Below are 7,500 nucleotides of genomic sequence, written 5' to 3'. Positions count from 1 at the left end.
TATCAAGGACCAGTAGAAATCAATACTTTCCAGGGCCGTACCTAGGATTTTTTGTCTGCGGGGGCAAACTCCACAAACCTTCACAGGGATCTCCCGTATACAGACAGGGTTTCTAGTCGGACGTTTTGTTTTCACCCCTACACAGAGGGTTGCCTGTAAGACCTTTAAGGAAACAAACCACACTGATACTTTTTTATTAATTGTCATGATTTATTACAGCATAAACACCTTGTTTGGTTTGAAATTGCCCCCGAGGTCTCTGCTACACAATGATGATTTATATACCATCTTTAACTCAAGCTATACTGTTAACAGAAGTTTAACACTTTGTATGGATGGTTTCAAAAATGGGTTGAAAGCCTTCGTTAGTTTGAACAGAGATTGGCTTGAAGGAACTGAGCTAAAATTGCAGGTTTCGGTATCAGAATACCAAATCTCAAAAACGAGTCTATATTAGGCTGTTCTAGATTCCTCTCCAATTTGACTTCATGTCATAGATATCTTTTGGAGTGGGAATGAAGTCCGTTCTGCGACGAATTAACAGCATAGCAAGGCCACTTAATCGATTTTCTGTCATTGATGAGTGAGTCCATAACTTTAGACAGCATAGGGCTGAGAAGGAGCGTTGGCAAGTGACGCTTCCGACAGGCGTGGTTAGAAAGGTCGACAGCGCCTTGTGAATGGCGGGAAATTCTTGCGGACTGCAATCAGGCATTGCTCCCTCTTGTTCTGACTCTGGGTCCATCGCGTGTTTCATCCTCCACCTTGCCAGCTCTGCGTCAAAATTAGACTTCTCCGAGAAATCTAGATGTTTGCTGAAGTCGTTCTTGATCTTCTTGATATGCCTGTCAGTTAACTTGGGCAAGTACAAAGGGAACAGGTTTTGAGCGGTAATCAGACCTTCATGCTGGACTGAAAATTCTCTGTTGAATGCTCACGTTGTCATCAAAACCTCAAATTTGGTAATTTCACGTCGTCCTTATGCAGAGTACCGCAAGAATCCGTCCTAAAATCCGTACTGCACGTGCAGCACGATTATTTATACTCTTTTAACCAATGATATCATCGTTTTGCGCCGTTGTTTTTGCCGTCGCCGTCATAAAATTTTAAGCTCCCTAATAACTCCCAAGGTGAAGACGTGGCAACGTAGTTTATTTCAGCTAGTAGTGCGATTCAGTTTCCGTCCTAAGTTTCCCTGACAACTGATCCTTGATTCTAGTTAATTAATTATTGTTTTAACAAACTACTGCAATGGATAAGTATGTCAATATATTCACTTAATGTTGGTTGTCCATTTATTTCTGTGTTTTCATGAAGTAGGAAAATACAATACGGTACCCAGTTGTTTGAAAGACGATTAACTTAATCCAGGATTAGCGAAAACTTTTGTTTCATGTTAACAAATTTTGGGGGAAAGTTTCTTTGGCTTGTTTTTGTTTTTCACGATTGACTTCTTCTAATGTAAAGTTTTGCCGAACATCAGTGTTGGACAGCATTTGGATGTAGAGAAATAAACTGCTTGGTTAAGTTTTAATCTGGGATTGGCGTTAATCGGCTTTTGAACAAGCGGGCCCAGATCTGCATATGCTCGCATGACTGATTTATGGTTATCATTTGCGTGCCTTCTGGTATCATTCAATGTTCATTTATGATTTCGTAGGCCTTAAAAAGAAATTAGCTCAAGCATAACTAATTCACTGAGAGCTTTGTAAAGAACATTTGGTGAATTATTTAAGGAACACGATTCAAGACAACCTAGATAGTGAAATTGGGGTGTCTGTTTCAATCTTCCTCGGATGTAATAGAGTAAACAGTTTCGAGGTCGTGTTTGCTAGGGGCCTTGTCTAGCAACTTATTAAACAGGTCTTTGGAAAGGTGTTTCCGATTTGCTCTCTTTGTAAATTTCCCTTGATAATCTTCTCTGCTGAGCTTGTAATTTTCGATGAACGTCTCCACAATATTGTAGGGAAGGCACTTGTAGAACACTGTTGTGGTGTCGACCGTTTTAACCTTCCCCAGGCCGTCTTTCTCAAGATTCATCGTAACCTCCACCACTGTGGAGGCTGTTGGTCTTTTACTTCCACTGAAGGATGACTGTGCAATACGCACGGTCACAAAAGGCCCAAAACTTGACAAGATTGTGCTTGCTATCGAGCTGTCACGGCATGTCACACCGTCCTCACTCCTGAACTAAAACAAAAGTTTCAACCTCTATTAAAAAGCAAAAGGTCAACCTCTATTAGGAGATGTTGGCTCATACCTTTTGGTTTTGAACATCACCTTTTATAATTATAAAATATGCAAGGGGGGTATGAATTAGGCTCGTTACCATTAAATGAAGAAGGACATTGAACAAGGGTTTTGTGGCCCCTTGTCGCCCTCCATAAGCGGTCAGTTGTGAAAGTTCCGAAAATAACTTCCTTTAATTTTTGTATTTTTTACCTCTACCAAGCAGGCCCGGTCACCCTTCACTAAGTCTCAACAAATTGTTAGGCGTAGGGTAACTTTGTAAAAAAAAATCACATGACTTGCTGACTGCAGGAACCTGGCTTTCCTGTTTTAGTAGTGTGATTTATACATTGTTCTCCTAACTGAGTAACTGATTTAGTCAACGCCCTTGTCCAAAAAACTGTACATTTAGTGATTATGTTACATAAATGGTGTCTTCCTTTTTTTTTAATGTTCGTTATGTGCAACCTGTATTAAAGGGGCACTGTCAGATAATTTGGATAAACCAGACGGTGTATTTTGCATAATTTTTTAAATGTTTTATCATTGCAGTTTTAATATGAAGTACTTAATATTTGTATTGAACCTTTTTGTGGTTGACTGTGGTCACAGATGACATGAAGGAAATGATTGCAGCTTGGTAATGCACTTACAACGAGAATCTCGTGTGACATTGGCCATTTTAAAATACAGGTTTGACTGTAATACCGGTGTTGATATTGACCCCCATTGTGGATAATGTGAGAGTGAAATCGGCGCGCTGCAATACAATTTTAACATTTCTTTGAACATACCTGATCCAGTATTTTTCTGTGTTCGGCGAAATAACAGGTGAGGTTGATTGCCTGCTCCAGAGTTTGCTTCTTTACCAAGGCCTGTGGTGGTGATGTCGGTTGATTTGTTAGCCCTTTTAAGTAGCTGATCATAAAAGACATGAAGGACAGCTGCCAGGCGTAAAACGTCTACACACTCCTGTTGGTCCTCCCACTGCTTATTGAGTGTTTCTGTTATTTTATCAAGGAATGCCTCGCAAGCAGTGTTACCATCAACATCTAAAGTTAGTGACATGATATCGTTTTCATCATGGCAAAAGTTGTAAATGCTTTCATAGATCAACCTAGGATTAAAAAATACAATAAACCATCTTAAGTCTTGTTGTTTCACTTGTTGGCTTTGTTTTGTTTTGTTTTTTCAGCTGCTCCCATATTAAAGCGTTGTTTGGTGAAAGATCGACAGTCTGACTGCTTCTTTTATTTTAATTATAAACAGCAAAAGGGAGTCTGTGGTGACACACCATCATTCTTAGATATCTGATATGTAAATCTGCCTCAGCCGAGTAGACAAACACAGTTCAAGAAGGTGCGTAACTTACACGGGTTGGTAAAAGGAGTTCACATACCAATCACAAGCCTACTTCCTCAAATCACGAATGACGTGTGTGGCATTTCACGAAACATGTACCTTCTTGTTACTAAGTTTCGTGATTTCAAAAGAATCGCAGAATTTAAGTCCCGAAAAAAAAAGGTTTCTGCGAACATTAGAGAAGTGAAATTTAATGCCTTGGTGAAAAACGACACATAGTAGGAGCTTATAACCATGTTCTTGGTCAAAAACGATCATTTAGTTGGGTGCGTTCGATTCATGTGTTGTTCTTGTTTCTGTTCGAATTTCTCATTGTATTTTAAGATATAACAGTGAAAAATTCAATGAAACTATGTGGATCCTCACTTTACGCGAAAATAAATTCCTTTTAACATAACTTTCTTGGCAAATCGCGAATTCTAAGTCTCCCAAAATATTCCTCTTCCATTTTTTGCGAAATCAAGTGACTGCGAAAATTAGTACCAATAAGGTATTTTAAGCCGGCTGACAACACAGAAAGCGGTCATTGCAAATTACTTGACTTAATTGGCATCAATTAGTCCTAAATGTATCTGTAAGATACCTCAACCCCAAATCCACATTTTACTGACACTAACCATTTTCTGAATTGGATGGGGCGAAACATTCCATCCACACTTTAATTAATGATTAAAGGGTGCTGATTTCTCTAGAAATTATTGATCGAAATTTTTAGACTTACCTCAGGTCCTTGACAGGGGATTGGCGCAATTGCGTTATAAACGTTTTCGTCTGAGCAGCAGTTAGGCGCTTTGGTATATTAACATTCAATCAATCTCTGCGTTCCTTTAGTCGAGTGTATATGGGGTAAAATCGCTCTGGCTGGCTGTATCCAACGATCAAAACCCCAGGATTCTGAATGACCTGTATGAATCACATGGATCATGGTAAACATCACAAACCTTAATTTTCACTAATTTTCATTAGTGTACACAAAGTCTCAGCGGAACTATATCATGCACATACGTTCACCATTATTGTTTTAGCCATGAGTTGCAACCTGATTTGAATTTGAATGTTCACGCGGACTATGCACTTAACTGTGTCTACTGTGTCTACTGTTCTCCTGTTCCTCTGTGCCTGCTGTTCCTCTGTGTCTACTGTTCCCCTGCTTCTCTGTGCCTACTGTTCCTCTGCTCCTCTGTGCCTAGTGTTCCTCTGTTCCTCTGTGCCTACTGTGTTCCTCCGTTTTCCTCTAGAGTATAATGACGTCACTCAGGTCATCGTACTCAGGCCATGACCCACAAATTCATTGGTTGACCAACATAAAGCTTAATTCTGCAGCTTATCAATGCCCATGATTATGTTAATACCTGTGAAGGCCTTTAATTCTGTGTGGCTTTCTTCATGAAAACAGGCAATGCGCTCTGGGGTATTCAAGAGCTTTTGACGGGCATACCAACGTTTAGATCATATCCTATGAAACTAAGAAAAATGTCTAATTTCTTACGATTATCTAAAACAAAATAAATGACGGTGGCTTACATGAAATCTGGAACTTGAATATTATCGAGCTGGTCATTTCCAGTGAGCTTCTTCAGCATCAGTGTTATTGTTTGCACCTTGGTTGCCACCGTCTTCTTCGCCACTTTTAAAACCATTTGAATCAAAATTGCTTTTACTAGTATCCCCTCTTTTTACAGGAAAACCATAAAAGCTCCCTTTATCCTCCGAATCCTCAAAAAGAGTAGCGATATGCCCATCAGTTGATGTGTTACCTTAGCATCAGCCATTGTTTTCGCGTAGTCTGATCGCGTGATCAAAAGAACAAAAAGCCAAACCTTGTTGAGTCTCTTATAAGCTGTCAAAATATGCTCACAAGACGACAAATGATTGGTCAAGTATCCTACTAAATCTCCATAACAACAAAACATGTAGATTTTCTAAGGGGGAGTGGGTAGAGGCCTTATAGGATCAAGCCATCATGTTTACGGCCGGTTTGGATGCGAATGGGTTAAACTGAAAGAAGGTAAGCTGAATACAGAGAGCCAACCAACAATGGTCTACTCCTGCATTTTCAAAGCCATGTGTAGACAAACGGTACAAAGCCGGTTTATTGAAAACCATGGTACATTGCGCCTATGCCTTGTCACCTACGATAGAAGCCTTTAATGCAGAATGTGCCAAATTACGCTGTATATTCTCCTGACTTGATTATCCAATTGGCCTCATAAATTCCACCATTATTGTGTTTATTCAAAATATTTTAACTAGGCCAGAAAAGAAAACTGATGATGGCAACACAATCAGAATAGTTCTTCCCTTCAAAGATTAGATAGCTGCTAATGTAGTCCATAGGCAATTTACGTGATCTGAGCAATAAGATTGCGGTAAGTTTACAGCCACATTTTGTGAGCAGGAAATTGCAGCAAGATATTACGCCAAAAGAAATTAAGCCGAGTATTGCAAATCAGCATTGTGTTGTTTCTAAATCTGCATGTGATCTGTGTGATGCAGATTATGTTGGTTATACAGCCTGACACCTTCATGGACGCATTGCTGAACACAAGTATTCAGCTATTGGTAAACAACTTAGGGAAGTGCACATTGACAAAAATCTTCTTTATGAGGACCAATTTTGTTTTCTTAAGAGGTGCCGTGGGAAATTTGACTGCTTCGTTTACGAAATGCTATTTATCAAAGGATGTTCAGCTTGTAACACATTTTTGTTACTTTTTTGTCCATATAGAATATTCACACTGTCTTTATTTCACTCGATAATGACATCTGGGAACGTTGAAATGTCATTAGTTTTTTTATTTTTTAACCACGTACTTTTAACCGTTTTTACAAAATTTCTTTAATGTTTTTAAGAGAAGTTTTTTTGGCAATCTTTTTTATCGCTAAATGTTTTAAAGAATTGCTTCTTTTTAACTAAAAACAAGTTGGATGTTCTACATACCTCGAATAAGATGCCAAGCGATGGATCACTTCATGCCGGATCACAAGGTAAACATATAGTTGCCACGCACCAATGCACACAGGAAACAATCACGACAGCTATAAAAATTTCATGTAATGTTGACAGTTTTCAAAGACATTTTGTTCAGCTCAGGGAGTCTGTACTTTATTTGACAATTTATTATGTGCATTTTACTGTTTAAAAATGCAATCCGCTGAATATTTGTGTTAAGTTCTAATATTCTTGCCAGCAACAAAGTGATTCACAGACAGCAAAATTTGCCAGTCGCTGGCCAAAAAGGAAAACCCTGGTATAGGTGGGTCGATGAAAACACAATGTATGCCATCAGTCATCCTGAATTCATCTATGAACCCAGCACTACCAATCTCTCCCAGTATCGTGATCTGGCGTTACGTACCATTGTCCCACCACAGGATTTGTTTCACCCGCTCCTGTTTTACCTCACCTTTTTGTTATGTTGCACCTGTGTGGAGCCAGACATTGACACATTTGTGGACAAGAAATTGCTTTTGTGCAACCACACTGAAGGAGAATGAGCACTGACCGGTATGTGGTGCATCCCTGAGCTGGAAAAGGCAGTGGAAGTGGAATACGTGATTCAACACCCCAAGGTGTGCCTCTTTGAGGAGAAACAGCATGGGCTGTTTGCTGAATATGTCAACACTTGGCTCAAGATCAAAGTGGAAGCATCCGGTGGGTGCAACAACAGCAACATCAAGCGTATGTGGAGGATTTTAATGATCAGAAAGGAATCCAAGTCGACTCAACTAAGATCCCTCACAATCTGGATTGACAGCAACTGATGGGGCAAGTTTGGACAGAGGGATAACTTGATACAAATCAAAACCTTCTTTGACTCTCTACCCTACCCACAATCGGCGACAAAATTAGTTGAGACAGTTGCCAACAGAGCACACTGGCAACGATACATTCATTGTTTGCAAAGA

This window comes from Montipora foliosa, chromosome 11 (genome assembly GCF_036669935.1).
Source record: "Montipora foliosa isolate CH-2021 chromosome 11, ASM3666993v2, whole genome shotgun sequence".
In the NCBI taxonomy this organism is placed as follows: Eukaryota; Metazoa; Cnidaria; class Anthozoa; order Scleractinia; family Acroporidae; genus Montipora; species Montipora foliosa.
The sequence above is the reverse complement of the archived record's forward strand: the minus strand, read 5'-3'. Positions refer to the sequence as shown.